Below are 17,621 nucleotides of genomic sequence, written 5' to 3'. Positions count from 1 at the left end.
GCTTTCAAGAAGCATGCTACTCTGTTTTTATCTTTCCTTTTAACACAGCTATGCTATACCAGAGGCACCCGCACACTGCTTGCCTCAGTCAGCATCACCGCTTCGCTTTGACTTAGCCGACACCACCCACCTGGCGCTGCTGGCCTGCCTCTCTGCAGGGCAGAGCGCACAACTAGAACAAGTCTCCTGGTTTATCCCATTTACAGCAGCAAACGGCACACTGATTCATCAGGACAGCAGACTTTGGAAACGCATGCAGAGCAGAACTGTGCCAAATTTCAACACTGCCTGTCTGATTAAAAAACAAACAACCCCCCCCCCAAAAAAAACCCCAAACAAACAAACAAAAAAACCCCACAAACTTTACTTGGGAGACAAGTGAACAGCATTTCTAACATATGGATATACTCTATGGATATAATACGTAAACATGGTACCTTTCTGACAGATAGACTCAAGACAGTTGTGCAGTACAGCCGCTGAATTTACTCACTTAGACCAATTTCTACTCTTCCTAGCAGGGCTATAGAAAAAAGAAGCCAGAGTCTGTTCTGTGAAAAGCATCAAAAGCGACTGACATAAAATAAAACCCCACAGCTTGATTAGCAAGCCTCACGTGGCAATTTAAACACAAGAAGTTGTGAGAAAACATTTTTGATTCAGAAGGAAAGCACAAGCTATGAAATCTGCTGAGAGAAAAATAAGTAGAAAAGATGGCAGCTGATGAAAACTTCATGCCCCTTTTCTCCCCATTACTGGACTCATTTCCAGTATCCTCCACAAAAGGCTGAAAATACGATTTCTCATTGCATGCTTACCGATTTCTGAATGCCTACTAGGTATTTATTTTGCAAATTCTAAGCTCTTTTTTGAAGATTGCTAGACTCAGTTTCTTTCCTGTTCACAAAATACAGCTTTCTTTCTCTCTCCCTCCCCCCCCCCCTTTTTAAGGCTGATTTCAATTTGGGGTTTTATTCTGCTCTATCCCAAGTAGATTTGTGCTGGTGTAATAGAAAACAAACTGTATGCCACTGAAATAAAAATGGAAACAGAATTCTGCTGATTTCCAAGTAACCATAGATTTCTATCACCATAGAGCATGGGTAAAAATGGGAAGGGAGTTGGACTGATTCTGAAACTCAAGAAAATTATTTAACTATTCTACTGAAAACAAATAAAGAAAAAAAACACATACATGTACTTCCTTCATCCTTAACATAGCTTTTCTCTAGCCAGGCACAATGTTGTCATTAAGCTCCAAATCTGATCCTTTGAACCAGCTAACTTTCAGCTGTTACCTACTGCTTCCTACCTCCTAGAATCGGCATAAAGGACTTACAGAAAAACAAGCCTGGATCAGCAGAGCAACAGCACCCTAACACCCAATATTTTGCCAATTTTGCCAATATGATTTTTTTTAAGCCCCATCCTTCCATAGTGTGTCTCAGCTCCTAGCTCTAACTCAAGGAGCTCCTACCTGCATATCTCCACCACACTGGGACACAGAGCAGGAAAGCTCTGGCTAGTAGAGCTGTGGTTGGTCTTAGTGTAGCCCAAGCTGTCTCACCTGGCCATCCTGCAAACAAGCCACAGCTGGCAGAGCAACCACAGCCCCAGCTCCCTAAGCAATACAAGGGAGAAGCCTACAGTGCCGCTGCCCTATAAACCTTGGGGCAAGTGGAGGGGGCCAAGCATTCAAGCATTTCTTGTGGTGTAAAAGTTTCTCTTAAGTTATTCTGCCACATCAGATAAGACCATGATACTACTTCCTACCTGCACTGCTACTCAGTTAGTTTTCTATTTTGATGACAAACCTGAGTTGTTTCATACATACACACAAAACCTTGTAGCAAACCTTTTCCTTTTCAGGATATGCAAGCTTTCTTCCCGAAGAACAACTCCTTGTCTCAACTTTCTAACAAGATTTTGTCTTTCAGTGGCTCGTAGAGCTTGAAAACAATAAACAAGCTTCAGATGGTGCTAATGGTTCATTCTGTTGACCATATTCTCAGTTAAATACATTCATGTGGTTTGCATCTGCAGTGAGATAATTATTGAGCCTATGTGGTAACACAATGCTGACTTTATCTGGTGGGTTGCAAAGAGGTGCCAAAGACATACAACTGGTTCCAGAAGACTGGATCTGCTTGCTGTAAACATTTCTTGAAGAGTGTGTGTGTGTGTATGTGTTTAAATCTTCCTTCTGTTTGCCCAAACTTGTTTTTCCCACTTAAATAGAAAAAAAAGCTACTCACAGTCATGTATTTCTTACATCCTGGGAATCTCAGTGCTTATAGCTCTCTGAAGGTGAGCAGAACTTCAGATACTACAAAAGAGGAAAAGCTATGTCAGTCAGGAAGAAAAAGGGAGACGATAACATGCATCCATTCCTTTCTCTGACTGGTTATTTAGTTTCTTAAGAAGCACATGGGAATGCTGATGGACAGGAATTCCAGCAACTCCATTTTCACTGACCACCACAAAGACAGAAGCAGAGCTTAAAAGATTCAGAGCCCAATCTGCTGCAGTAACACTACATACCTTGGGGGCCTCTTGGGGGAACCGCCCCCCTCCACACACACATTTCTTAGGCCAAGCAGACTGCAGAGAACAACTCATCTACTGATGCCCTAAGATACTACCACTCACGGTTTATGCTGGAAATACCCACAAAACATCCGCTCCAAGAGACATATCAGACTGAGCTCTGTTTGGCTACTGGAAACTTTGACAAAACGACATCTGGCCTGTTGCCCTTCTCCCCCTTTAAAGGGTCTCACCCGCTGCGTCCCAAAGTTACAAGTTTGCTTTACCCATTTTTGCTTTTTTTTTTTTAAAAAAAAAAAAAAGATGAAAGGGGAGAGCAAGGTTTAGCTTCAGCAGCTGTAGCAGCAGAACTGATATAATATACATACATACATACATACATATAAAACCTTCCACTTTGGCAGCAACTGTGCACATGTTTGTACATATATCTGAGGACCAGCTTGTCTGAGAGTCAGCAAGGAATAGGTGAGATCTGAGAGAAAAGCAATGACTGGGACTGCTCTGAGTAAAAGAAATATATTCAGGAAAACACCCTGCTTGCCCTGCAAGAAAGGAGATGGGTGCTTATTGATTACTTCAGCAGTTCCAGGAGCACAACCTTCATTTTCAACTCAGACTGAAGAATCCGAGCTCAAAACTTCACACTTACCTTGTTATCTGGATAGAGAAGGGTTAGTTGAGAAATGGGAAAGCAAATCAGAAAGAAGCAACTAGGAGTCTTTTGCTCCTTCCCAGCAGGTTAGGACGATATTTGTTGGCTCTTTTTAAAGGAAGATATGACTTGATTTCCTGAAAGAACATCATAGCTACACAACTAGCTGGGAGGCCAGGAGCTGTGATACAATCAAAATCACTTTTTAAAGGCTTAGAACAGAAAAAGCTGCATGTTTGTTCACAGATAAAGAGGAAACTGCTTTTCATTTTGCTCCATCTCAAAAGTAAGGCAAAATGCTAGTGCAGACCAGCTGTGGATTTTGTGGTACTCGCACGTCCGCCCCTTCTTTGGTCTCAACAGGCAGCTTCTGCAGGCTGGCCCTTCCCTCCTTTGGGGCAGAATCCCCCGTTCTTCCACACTTGATTATGTGCCAGGTGTAGAGCATTTTCTGTATGTAATGTGCTCAATCCTGTCTTTTCTACCAAGTTCACCATTTGAAATCCTTTCTTTTCAGCACTGCGACCAATGCACAAAACCCACCAATCTTGCCAGCAAGACCAAACCCACCCCTACGAACAAAACGTTCTGCAGGATGACAGAACCGCCTGTAGTGCTACATAGCCCCGTCTTTCACCTGGCCTCCAGCCTCTGGGAAATTAGGTCTCTATCTACTCCTCTCTGTCCCCAAGCCCTTTCCATCAGGGCTTGTCTTTCAGATTGGGCCAAACCCTTCTTCTCGGCCACCCAGGCCTCCGTGGTCCTGCCGCCCCGACCCACCCCAGCGAGCTCAGCGCAGCCTCAGCGCCGAAACTTGGAACTACGCAGCTCTTGCCTCTTCGCCAATTAACTCTACGGTTTCGTACGCCGAGCCAACCTTTACTACCCTTGGCCCCAAAACACTACAGGATATCCACTTATCACGGCAAGCGGTTCCAAATGTACCGCGCTCCTGCTCCGAGGGAGCCGTTCTCCTGTAAAGCGCTTTGATTTGGGACGTCAGCCTCAAGAAAAGCCCTCATCACGCAACTCTTTCTAAAGAAGGTCAGTTAAAAAGAAATACACACATATGGTGCTGCTGCATATATCTATGTGGGACTGTATAACCAGCCTCGCAACCTTTGGTGCTTGTCCTGAAGGCCCAGCTGTTGAAGGCAACAGATTATAGTACGATCTCAGAAAAGGAAAGCAGGAAGAAATCCCCGGGGTTATTAAATCCAGTCCCTTGCTGCTGCGCTCTCATCACACAGTCCTCTTGGGACTTCTGCAAAAAATTTCTAGGCCTTGTGGCTGCGAGAATATGACCTGAGTGTCACGTAACAGCTCAGAAACAGGTTTCTTACACATTAGGGATCTTTTGAACAGATCTTTGGGAGATCTGCTGCCGCTTTTGAAAATCTTGAGTTAGGCAGTATTGAAATAAAGTCAGAAGGTAAGTAATCGCAAACACATTTCACCCAGAAACGTCAACGTTTTTGCACGGAGGAGCGTTCGCGCGGGCCTCCTAGCGCGTGCGCGTGCAGGACGGGTCGCGGCGACTCATGTAATCCTCGTCGGCAGCCTACGGAGAATAACCCGAACTACCGGAAATCCTCCCTTTCCTGCGGGCTGCGCAAGCTCAGCCCGCGAGCCCAGCGCCTGCCTCGGCACCCGAGGCACCCTCCCAAAGAAAGAGCAGCTCGCGGCAAAGTGAAGAAGAAAAAAAAAAAACCCAGACGAGCGACACGATTTTCGGGAGTGTGTCACTTGGGAAACACAGACGCCCCGTGTGGTTTCGACAGCCTGGATGCTGCAGCACCAAACACCTGCAAATGGGATTATTTTTCACTGTTCATAATGCAATTTCCCAAGCAACCAAGCTCTACGGCGAGGTAAAGCGCAAAGCTGGAGCTGCTGTATCAGCACGCTGCAAATCCCAATTCTCCTGGCAGATCCCGGGCTCCCAAACGGATCCTGGCTCGCAGGCCAGAGCATTATCATACAGGATCTTCCCTCCGAAGCGCCTCGCTGCCACGGCTCCTCGAGTGTTGCTGGCTATTTTTGGAAGAATTCAGAAGCACTAAAACAAGCAAAATGGAGACTCTGGGAAAAAAAAAAAACACTAAGATGTTCCCCAGGTTTAGGCATGTTTTCACTGTCGTCGCTGTACTTCTCCAGAACAGCGTGCACAAGAAAGTATTCCCCCTCTGTCAAAACTCCCCAAGATCTCAGCAAACACGTTCTCCTCGGGGCTGAAATCCGCCTGGTCAAAGCAACCTCGTCACTTAAAGCCCCGGCAAAGCAGGAGAGCGACACTCCAGAACCGCCAGCAGCCGACCCAAACGGCCGCCGGCTCCCTCCTCAGCGCGCCGGAAAGGCGTATTATCTTCTTTTCCACTTTTTTTTTTCCTCCAGCAAACAAAAGTGTTTTCTTGAAGGATGATAAATCTCAGGTTTGTATACTATTTCAAATTGGCAGCAAAGGCTTTAAAGCAAGGACAGGAATGTTTAATCGCATAAGATCTCTCTCAGCCAGAGAGAGACAGAGAACGTCCTGTAGGGTTTTGCCCGCCGTTAATTTACTTGGCCTTAAGTGGACTTAACTATTTCAAAGCATTCCTCCTCATCCCTTGCATTTCTGCCTGCCACTCTCTGGATAGTTGCCCGTGACACAGTCATTGGCACAGTGGCACCGTTGCAGGACACTTGTGCTGCCCAACATATGTACAGCGATATATATATATATATTATTTTTAAATGACCAAGCTGCAGACTATTCACCCACTAATTAGTTTTCAACTCCAAGGGACGTCCAGCCCCAGAGGACAGATCCATCTAGGTGTTGTGACACGAGTTTCTTAAAAAGACCCGGGGGGATGAACTGAAGCTACAGCCGCTGTGCACAGGGCCCTCGGCCAAGCATCTCACCCTCCTTCCTCTCCCCCCACGAATATTTAAGCTCACAACAACGGTAGCATTAAAGAGAGAAAGACCAACAGAAGAAGATAACTGAACAGGATGCAAAAATAACCCAACTCGTGTCGGTCCCATTGGTTTCAATGAGCGGGCCGATCTGCCGAGGACGGGGGGGTTTCTTCGAGATTGCCTCCGAGAGGCATCGTGCAGGCATCTACGGTAAACGATGCCGACGGCATCGCGTTACTTCACGTGCGTTCAAATCTGCCCGAATTAGCTGCAGCCAGAAACATCCCTAGCTGTTTGCAGGACTCCAACCCGCTGTCCTAAGCACACATGTCAGCACCTCCCAGCACTACTCTTAGATTTGGCCTGGTCTCTCCAGTTTCAGCCTGATTTTCTAACCAAATCATACACGCCTTTGCGCAGCAGATACTCTTTCTCCTGCTCTCTTAATTCATTTCCTCCCTTGTTTCCCTCAACTCCCTGGCTGACCCCCGCCCCCCGCCCCGGCAACTTAAAAAAAATAAAAAGGGAAAAAATGACTGCCAAGGCCAGCCAGCATCTACACTTTCTTATTACAAAAATAAATAAAAGAGGATGGGGCATCCCTTTTCCGGCCGTTTAGACTGCTCCTAGCCTTGGCTGCAAGCACCGATGTGTTTGCAATTCCCTGCCAAACGCAGCAGCCGTCAGCGCAAAAGTGGTAAAAGCAGTAAAATAAGCAAAGGGTGTAAAAACAGAGCAAGAAATCCATTTGCTCCTCCTTTCGAGTAGCTGTGCTCGTGCCTCCTTCACTCCTGCAGACCAGAGCCATTAGGCATTGCGGAGTCCCTTATTTTCAGAAAGAGCCTCCGGGGAGCTGCAGCTGGCACGTTCAGCGAGGTGCAGCCGGGCCAGCAGCCCACACGTTCATGCCAAGGGACCTACTTTCAGCTACAAGTAATCAAGGAGGCATTAGAGAGACCGTGGGAAAGGCTGCCCGGAGCCCCCTCCACGGTGCCCTGCGGTCCCTCACGGCGCTGAGCTCCAACTGCTCAGCTCAAGCTGACACTACAAAGAGGCAATGAAACTCCCTCCTCACGGCCCATCTCAGTCCCGCAAATCTGTCCCCTCCGCTTGCCGCCTTCACTGCAGTAATGCCTGCACTGAACGCTTACTCGCATAAATATCAAAATATCCTTGGACGCTTCTGGAAGCCAAAGGATACAGCATCAGACATTTAACACGCAACGGATTCCACAAACTCCTTCAGGTCTAAATGCTGTATCTGAATTGAATTAAGGCCGGACTCTACTTACGTTGAAGTGTGGCAGCAGATGCTTTTTACAGCTTTCTACCTAATTCAGAATCCAGGGCATAATTATATTTTTTGAGAACAAATACAGCTACTATTTAAATACAGCTTTGCTATATGCTCCAGCGGGAGCCGGCGAGAACCCAAGGAAGATACAGTACAATCCGCATCCCACTGTGAACAGCTGTTCAGGAGAAACACGCTTTCACTGTTTAAAAATCGGACAGAAACGGATTTCATACAAATTTTATCCTACCCTTAAACACAACCTGCAACATGACATTAATTTCTTCCTTCTCACAATACATTTAACGAGGGCAAAAAAAAAAGAAAGTGCGTGTGCACACTCCTTTCTCCAGCGTTCCTTGTTATTCTTCCAGAACAATTCTTCAAAGCTGCTGAGATCACTGTATGTTACCTCCTTTTGAAGGATCAGATACATTGCATCAAAAAGCATGCAGGAAAAGTTCTAGGGCATGAAACCAATTTTTGCACACTTTTATCTGGGTCAGCTTTTCTATTGATTCTGCAAATACCATAGCATTTTTTAAGCTAAGTTTTTTTTTTTTTTAAGTTCAAAAAGAAGAAAAAGGGAACATTAGAACTTAAGTCAAACATCTACCTGAGCCAAGGATTAGTTTTGCTGGGTGACTCCAAATCAAAAAGGTAGACTTTTTTTTTTTAATACAGTCCAATTCACAGTGAAAAAAGCACATGGATTGATTTCTAAATTCAGTAAATGCCCTCTTTTTGTGCTCCATCTGTTTTTATTAAATACTGTTTAACAACTTTGTGGTGAGGTATACAAGACTTTGACAGCTGACAGTGTCTAGGAAGGCTAATGTAAAGACAAACACATTAAAAACTCTCTCACACATATTTTACCAGCAATTCATCTTTTCTTTTCTCTGTCCCCTGCCAAGCTTTGCTCCATGGTTATGAGCTATTTGATACAACCTCCAGCTTTGCTTTATGTTGTTTCATCAACCCCCACCTATGTCTTGAGGGGCTTTTAAATAGAAATAATAAATAAGAACCGGCCTCAGGTGACAAAAGACGGGGTCCTAGGAAGGGGTGACCTGTTGCTGACAACTTGATGTATCACATCAACTTCATCTGCACACACAGGTGGGAAATGAAGAAGCAGCACGTCTAGGAAGACGCCTACAAACAGCCGACAATTTGTAGCAGTTGCGACTCAGAAAATTCACTTGCAACTCCAGATGACAGCGGGAAAAAAAATGAAGTGGTAGAGAAGCCTAATTAACTCCTGGTGAAAACGAAGAGCTAACGAACCAGCTCTCAGGTGCTTCACCCTTTTCGTTTGAGAAATGCTTTTGCATATTTTGTCTGTGGTGCAACTCTGGCAATAACCAAACCAGACCAGCAAGTCTGCTTCTGCTGGAAGCTGGGCTCGTGCTTTGGTGAGGCCCCGTTCAGTGGGGGAACCGCAGACCACGAGCCGCGCTGTGTCCTCGCATGGCGCCATGCCGCAGCGCGCAAGCAGCCTCCTAAAGCCGAGCGTTTCTTTCCTGGCTCGAGGGCGCCTGTCTCGCACGCTCGAGGTCTAGATCATCAGCATGGACCTCTGAGCTGTGCCACAGTTGCATTTTCATATTCCACTTCCTCAACCGGGAGAACTGAGACTTGGAACATGAGTAATAGTTTCCACCAAACCGGTTGTGTAATGCAAACAAAAATCCCAGCCTCACTGGACCTAATAGTTTAATGATTTTTGATCCCCAAATGATCAAACCACGACATTTTCTTCTCTGCGCCAGCTCCTCCTCCAGCCTCGTCCCCGCCGGTGCCAAGTGGATGCAAAGTTGCCTGCTTTCACTTCAGCCACCTTGGCGCTTCGCTCTCCGCCCTCCGCCTCCACCTCCAAACTACCAGTTGCCAGGCGAGCTACCTCCAGCTGCAATTTGGGGAGACTCAGCCCTGCCTGCCTCATTGCAACGGTGCAGTCGCACTGGGAGTTGTGTAACACAGGGAACCGCGTTACCGGCATGCTGGCCTGGCCTCCCTCCCACGCCTTGCCATGCCACACTCCCTTCCCACGTTTAAGCCCAATTTTTAATATACTTCTAATTGCAAAATTGCCGGTGTATTACATCCCGGCTTCTATCTGCCGCTGCACGTTAATTGATTGCTTGGAGCCTTGCAATCTTTCGAAGAAAACCCCTTGCAAAGTAAGACTAGAGAGAGTTGCATTAAATAGGGAAATGAAAATGTATTACGAGCTGTGCCGAAGAAACTAGGCCAGATTCTCCCTACCAAGTCTCCAGGTATCTCTGAAACAGTAAGAGAGACCATGAATCTTAAAATACGTGTGCGCTGTTACAATGCCTGCTGATTAAACCTGGCTTACAGCGCTTAAGAAACTTAGCATTAGCAGTGAATTTTAAAACCAGACAGACATTAGGATTTTGAAACAAACCTTCCTCTAAACCCTGCGCTGCTCATCTAATTCCATCCATAGCCGGCTAAAACACATGGAGCAAAATACATGGAGCGATTACTGTGGGAAAACTAGATTTTTGAACCGCAGGCGGTCAGTTCAAATTGCAAACCAGGATTGTTCCAGAAGTGAGATGGGCGAGATGGGAGCAGAGTAATCTGCTCTGTTCCCAAAGAGGAGCTGAGCACCGTCTCCGCCAGTGCTTTGCCCTCCCTCCTGGCTCTGGCAAGCAACCGGGAACCAGTGCCTGCCCATCCCTCCTCTTCCTCAGCAGCGCTGGCTGCTTTACGTCAGCTGCTCTCAGCATCTTTGCATCAAGTATCAGAGCACCTAGCTGCACAAATGATTTTAACATGGCAAGTATTTTCACCCTCTTATTACAGATGAGGTGGAGAGAGACTGACAGCTTGGATTTATTCAGGTTGCATCAGCTCACACTATGGCTGTGGCTTCATGAGATCACCAGTCGGGAACTTGCTCAGCCCGACCCTGCACCTCACCCACCGCCACTGACCCAAGACCACATGAAGGACAACTCGCGCTTCAGCCTGCTCGCCGCCAGCCTAACAACTCCCTGCTCAAATATTTATGCCGCTTTGCTGCAAACCTCCATACTTTCATGCCTGGACTCCTACCACGGACCTCCTTAAGCAGGTTTTGGTCACCCATTCTACGGCAAGTTGCAACACGTGGTGGAGTTTGTGCCCTTTGGCAGAGCTGCTGGGCAAATGCATTAACAAATGACCAAGTCCGTAGGTTGAACCTTGAGCAGGTTGTGTCAAGCCCTTTCAGATGTGACTACTCACAAATTCAGTCAGAGGTCACTGGAGAAGGGGGCTGGAAATGCTCTGATTTGCATGCAGCACCGCAATGGGGGAAAAGGTAGCTTTGAAGCATTTTATGTAGAACAAGTTAAGTATGAATAAAGCTTTGAATAAAGCTCAACAGCCCTCAGATCCATCCAGGGTGGTTACAGCTCCCTTTAGCATGTCCTTTGTGCACCTTCAAAGTGGTCAGGGAAATCGGCTGTAACGTTGCCACTTAATTTGTTTCCTTTGTGACATTTTATGACATCTCCCCTAATAACCATGAAGCAACACAGTGACATGAACCAAAGGGAATTCCCTGGCACATACTCTGCTGTCCAAATGGAAACTACACAGCTTAGATGTAATTCAGGCTTCAATTTATTTCTATGTATATAGCATTTTCCAGATCACACATGGCATCTAAGTGAAAATCTCAATGAGCAGTCTCCACTGCCTTCACCCTCTCTTGGTCACAAGCTCTCACACATCCCACCAAGATGACCAGGACCCACTTGGGCAGAGAAATATTCCTGCACTTAAAGCAGCCTGCGCTGCAAGGAGCTCTGTAATGCTCAGCTCAGAGATGAACAGTGGTCAGAAGTTTTGTTATTGATAGAGGCTGTATCCAGCATATTTCTACTGTTCTCAAAGGAGTTTCATGACCTTGTACTTTGCATGTTACAAGGCAGATCTCATTTGCAAGGCCACATAAGTCACGACTGCACAGAACCCCCCCTAAACTTACAGTACCCGCAAACCAGATTTGACCATCTGAATTGAGATGCTCGAATCTCCTCTTTTGCTAAAATAAAGGCAGAATTTGGTCCTGGAAGTTTAAGTTCCTCCTCAGTTTGCAGTAGAAGCTAACTAGAAATCTGTTAAATTTCTAGTCCGTACCCTGAATAGCTCTGGCAAGTCATATGATCTGTAAGAAGAAACCAAGGTAGGGTTTTATTGTTGGGGAATGTAAATAAATAGCAGGCGGTGCTGCTCATCTACCTCAGGTTAGTGCACATCCTTTTAATTAAAGCATTTATGTAAATACAGATGCAAATTAGGTTCAGCATAGCATCTGGCAAATTACTATCAGAGTCCTAAGGCTACTGGCAAATTACCAGTACGAGCCTCCGTGATGTGAAGGTAACAGATCAGATCTTGGTCAAGAGGTTGTACATTTTATTTGGTTTAAATTGATGGTAAAAAATATACTGGAAAACAGCTCTTATGAGGTAAATGAATGTCTAGCAAGACAAAAAAAACCTTGTGCATTTCTGTAACACCTATCAAAGGAACTCAAAGCGCCTCTGAAATGTTAATTAATCCACACTCTTCCCCAAGGGAGATCTATTTTTTCTATTTTAAAGATGGTTATATGGAATCTACATTACTCTCTCATTTGCCAAAGGCTCACAGAGGGGAATGCCATAGAGACTGAATCTGGACCTATGAGTCTTCATTCCCTGCTCCTCCACGTCCTCATCACAAGAACTCCCTCCCCCAAAATCACAAGAACTCAGTCATACTAAAGAGGTGTGACCCTCTTTGGCCTAGATGTCACTGCCTCAGAGTAGTGTTAACTTCAGAACCTTGTTAAAACTATGAAAATGTGACTGTATGAAAAGAAAAATATGGGAAAACAAATCACCAAGGGAGAAAAAAAGCTTCTGAAAATGGGAAAAATGTAGAGATAATGCCGAAACGATCTTATCTTTGCAAAATGAAAAGGTTTGACCAAGACAATTTTTACAGTAATGGCCACATTAACTTTTGCTGATTACTCCTCATCTCAAGGTGTACTTACGGCCTTGCAACTGAAGATCAAGTCCCTCCTCTTTCAGAACCCTGCACTAAGATCAATGCTTGGAAAGAGGTTCCTAAGGCTTAAGAGTCCACTTAACTTGATCAACATCAATGATACTTAAGCACAGGCTTAGCATTTTCCCTGCAAAACCTTTGTAAATTTTCCACAGTATGGATTTTTCCACCCACCCCGAATGAAGTGAAATTGCATCTCCAATTTATTCAGAATGGATGCAGAAGTTAACCGAAAACAACGCAAGGTTTGGAGTCATGTGGGTACATTCACACTGTGATAAAATGCAATACATACTTGACGTAGATGTGACAACGTTTTGGAAAACATTTGTAACGAGCATTTTGTAAGCATATGGTCATATATTGGCCCCAATGCTCAAAACTAAGAACAAGGCAAAGGAGCAGGAGCTAAACGCAGATTTGCCTCTTCGCATTCCTTTGCCCTGGTACCAGTTATAATGACTGCACATTCATTTAAATGCTTTGCCCGCTGTTTATTTGCTTTAGTATTTTGCTTCAAAGATCAGTAAAGAGGTAAAAGTGGCAAGTGTTTTGAACACTGGCATGTCAGTATTAACTCCTATAGTAACGACAAGGCTTCAGCTGTAGAAAGAGTGTGAAAAATCCACCAGGGGCACAGGGCGAACACGGGAAACAAGTTGTTAAGGACATTACATTGAGGTCCTGTGATCTATCGGGTCAGGCTAAACAGGAAAAGCATCGTGCCATGGGAAGCTGGGATGCTCTCCAATGCTATAAACAGACTCGGTATGTACCTGTGGGAAACCTGCTGGACAGCAGTAACATCTCAGGCTCAGCTCCTCCATATCACATTTGTATTCTAACTGGACCCTGTCCTAGCAAAATTATTTTTTGGGTCCCTTTTGCAGGAAGGAAAAATGCTAAGTTTCACTGCGAGGAGAAAAACCTTTACAGAGGATGACAAAACATTTTCCATTCTTATTTGGGGAGAAAAAATCAGCCAAAATCACAGCCTTGCCACATACTTGCTTCAAGTTTGAATGCTCAGGGGCTTGGTTGGGGAGCCTGCCCTTTTCCTGCCAATAATCACCTCAATAAACTTTAACTAATCTGAGACTTAGTTGCACAATTCCAGAAGACTGAATTACTGCACTAGTTTTGCCAAAGGTAATAAGTAACTTTAAACATAGAAGCAAACAGATTAATAAGAGACATTCAAGTCTGATGTGGCCTTTGCCATTCACACGCTGGCACATCCTTAGGGATCTGCTTAGAAATCAGTGTGTTCTGTACCGGACTGAGAAATTCGGCTTAGTCAGGCAATAACTCCAAACACAGCGACATGGGTGCACCAAAGCAAAAAGACAGGCAAGAGGGTAAAGCCCTAGCCAGGGCTATGGGAGAGAAAGTTTTCAGTCTCTGCATGAACTCGTGCAAACCATTTTCACTCCCCCGCCCTCATATGCATGATTTTTCTAATAGAACTTTTCTGTATCACACACAGCGGCACGGAAAATACACAGACAGGTATCAGGTGCTCTTTCCTCTGATTCTCCACTGAGGCTGAGAACAACCTCGAGGTGGGCTTTTTTGAGTAAAAAAAAATGCAGAATGCTAAAGACTGGGGAGGAAGAAAGGAACAATATTTCACCAAAGACTTGTAATAACATAAACTCTTAAAGGAAGCCAAGGAATAAAACTCTGTGTGGAAAGACCGTAACTAGTAAAATCCCAGTAGAGTTATCAGTCTTTTAAGACTCTGGAGGTGAAGTTGCACTGAGAAGAAGAAAGGGAGTTGCTCTGTCCAAGAGGCAAAGTCGCGCTTTGTTTCCTCTGTCTGCATTTTTTTTCCACATCTTATTTTTGGATCCTGCAATATTATCCAATATTAAATCATAAGTGGCTAGAGTAACAGCTGTCCGTGCCCAGTTTCTGAAGATGGAGGGAACATCAAAATCAGCTTCTCCAGGAAGGCCAATAAAAGACAGTCTACAACATTAAAAGGTGGTTTTCACCTCTGTCCTGCTGAGGAGGATCTGTAGCACACATCTAAAAACTTGTAGGAACTGTGACCACAATGACACGAGAAGCTATTGCAGCGAAACTATGCTTTACGCTAGCATAGCAAATCCACCTTGCAGGAGTGAGGCGTGTTTTTTCTAATATAGCCAGGCCTTCCCTTGGGGCTGTGCCAGCACAGTTATGTCACTCAGGAATCACAGATCTTCACGCTTTTGGCCAGCACAGCCTTGCTGGCAGAAGTCTGCAGTGTAGGCATAGCTTAACCCTAAGCTATTTTCAGAAGGAAGTGAGATGCGATCTAACTTTCCAGTATACATTACAACTTGCATTTTAGAAAACACACAAAAAATCAACTTTTATTCCTTTCCATGGGAAGCTTCACAGTCCACCGGAGGCAGAGGCTGTCAGAGGCTGTAAAGCAAGTGCTAAGACACTGATGCCATGAAAAAAAAGCTCTTATAAAAAGCCCAACAAGACAGTTTTCATTGATATACAAACGATATTAACACTGTTTTGGAACAGGATTCAGCAACCTGAACAAAGTTATAGTGCTCACGACATGCACACTGCCCTGCAGCATTGACAGCTCTGGCCCTGTCGCATTACGTTAGTGCAGAAGTATCAGGCTACACAGCAGGGAAGCAACAAGGCGACTTTGCACTCCTTAAGCCAAGACAAGCACTAGAAGTAAAACAATATCAGTGGGGAAACATGAGAAATAACGAATCTCCAAGAATCATGAAAATCTTTTGAAAAGGCCATGTCTAGCAGGTCTTGTAGGACAGCTTGATGCTGGACTTAACCAAGGCCCATCTTATTTAGCCAGGGGATTAGTTCCCCCAATTTCTATCCATTAGTTGTGCAGCTATGAGGCTGCATTTGCCCTTTCTTCCTCTTAACCTAGGCTTACATAACATTTTCCTCAACCTCCTTAAAGACAGTCAGATTTTATCATCTACCAAAGTGACTGCTGGTTGAAGTGGCTACCAATCTAAATGTATATTTAGAGTTCACAAAAATGTAAGCAGATGCTTTAAAACTTGGCAACCTCCTCATGCATGCAGGGCAAACCCAGACATAGCTAGTGAACAGCTGGTTTTATCAAAAATGCTGTATACACACAAGTCTCAATGAACTACTGGTACCCCACGGCTCACTTGGATGCCAAAACATGAATTTACAGGCTAAACTTTAGAAACTCCTATTCAAAAATTTGAGCAATCATTTTTACCTTGAGAGGACACGACAAAAAAACACTGGCAACACAGGGGAAGGAATAATGAGTGCAGCATCCTCGGAAAGGCAGTCCAGTCCTCAGTCTGAAAGAGCTGAAATCGGGAATCTGCCTAACAGTGCATACAAACATACATTTTCCTTGGAAACGCAAGCCCCAGCTCAAGTGGCAAGCACAGCATGCATCCAGAATTTCTCTGGCCACTGGCAGTTCTTTTAGCTCGAGCTATAACAGCAAGAACCCAAAGATGATGTTTCTACAGAGAACTCCTCCCTTCTCCAGTTATTTTGTCGTATACAGTCAAGTTTCTACTTAATGGAAATATTAACCATCATTATATTTTCTCCCGTCAATGCCACTTGATCATGGACACCCTCGGCAGGGATGGGACATACCCCACAACATTTCAAATTAGATTGGCCTTCAGTGCGGATGAGGAACAGAGGTTCTGCAACATTTCAAACCTGTGATTCAATCTCCAAATCAGGGAGGAAGAATAGTCTCTGTGCTGGGCAGACTTCTCCTACCTGCAAAAGGAGAAGCACAGAAAGGGCTCCCAAGCTTATGAAAAGCTTCATGGCCTCAGTGGGTTAAGAAGGGAGACCATCCACGAGACTGAGAATTGCACATGGAGCCATAATGGAGCTACTGATAACTTAAAAAACTGCAACAATTTGCTCTGCAGCTCCGCTACAACTGTCTCTGGAAGAGCTGCACCAACAAAAGGGCAGGAACATGATTCCAGCATCTACCCATCCTCTAGCTTTTGGAAGAACAGCTTCAATAAATAAGAGTGACAGGAGTCACTCAAGAATTGGATGCTATTCCTGTGTCAGCAGAGTCCCAGCAGTCTTCCTCAGAGAAAATGAGACTAGTTGTTAGAGAAAAGCCAGGCTGCATTCAACTTCTTGCTAGGATTTCTTGGAGACCATGTGACAGCAGAGTCCTACCAGGATGCCACAGTTACAAGGGGTGTGACACAACCTGGTTCTACCATAGGTTGTGGTTATCACCAGGCTGGCTAAGCAGACTTGTCACTTTGTCCTAGCCATATAAAATTAGGATGTTAACATAATCCTTTAAATGCACCTTAGGTGAAGGATAAGACTTTGAAACTCTACTCTGGATCCATCTAACTTGCTCTGTCAACTAAAAATAACGGGTCCAAGAGAGAAACCAAGCATACTTTATAATTTGATATGATGTGGGATAAAATATTTACACTCTGTAAAAAATAACAACGAAGACAGTTCTATCAGGAAATGTTCCTGATAGGAACCAGTTTTGCTGCCTGGCTCCACTCCAGCGCTATCTGTAAATCAGAACAACATTAAACGCTGGTCGTTCCTGAAACACTCTCCATCTTCCAAACACACAGGAGCCTTTTCACAGAGAGTAGCTGCATATGGAAGACATTAAGCTTTGTACAGACTGGTCTCCACTTCTGAAGTGCAGTCACATTTAAGAGACTGGCATACATTTACCTGCTCTCTTTAAAGCATATCTATCTCCCTACTTTGCTAAAATAATTAAAAAAAGGCTTCCCACATTTATTTACAGTAGTACAGTAGTATTTGCTCTGCAGATGGCTGTGGGAAAGAAATATAGATTCTAATCTGCCTGGCACATTGCCAGCTAAATTGCAATTGGGATTTAGTGGACAAACTCTTTAATGCTGGTACATGTAAGTGACAGGAGGAACACAGTTATATTTCCCAAATCTGGATAGAGGAAAAAAAAAAGGTAGCTTCCCTGCTGCTTCTTGGTACAGGAGGAAGCTTAACCAACTGGCACCTTCCTAGGGGAAGCACTATTCAACACTCACCTTCATCTCTATGACCACGTAGCAGCTCTATCTTGCATAGGAAGAGAACAACTTGGAGCAATGCTCTGTATAGAAGCTT

The 17,621-nt window shown here is 44.7% G+C and overlaps 1 protein-coding gene across 3 annotated transcripts in view; it reads right to left on the bottom strand.

Annotated features, from left to right (window-relative positions):
- ZHX2 (zinc fingers and homeoboxes 2) overlaps window positions 1-17,621 on the bottom strand; it is a 70,989-nt gene that overhangs the window by 40,090 nt on the left and 13,278 nt on the right. For all 3 annotated transcript variants that reach the window (XR_009957716.1, XM_062570583.1, XM_062570584.1), the window contains exon 2: window positions 2,256-2,326. The gene's annotated coding sequence lies outside the window, so the exon portion shown is untranslated. The remainder of the gene's footprint in view (window positions 1-2,255; window positions 2,327-17,621) is intronic.

This window comes from Rhea pennata, chromosome 2, assembly GCF_028389875.1.
Source record: "Rhea pennata isolate bPtePen1 chromosome 2, bPtePen1.pri, whole genome shotgun sequence".
Taxonomy (NCBI): domain Eukaryota; kingdom Metazoa; phylum Chordata; class Aves; order Rheiformes; family Rheidae; genus Rhea; species Rhea pennata.
This window is presented reverse-complemented; position numbering and strand designations above follow the sequence as displayed.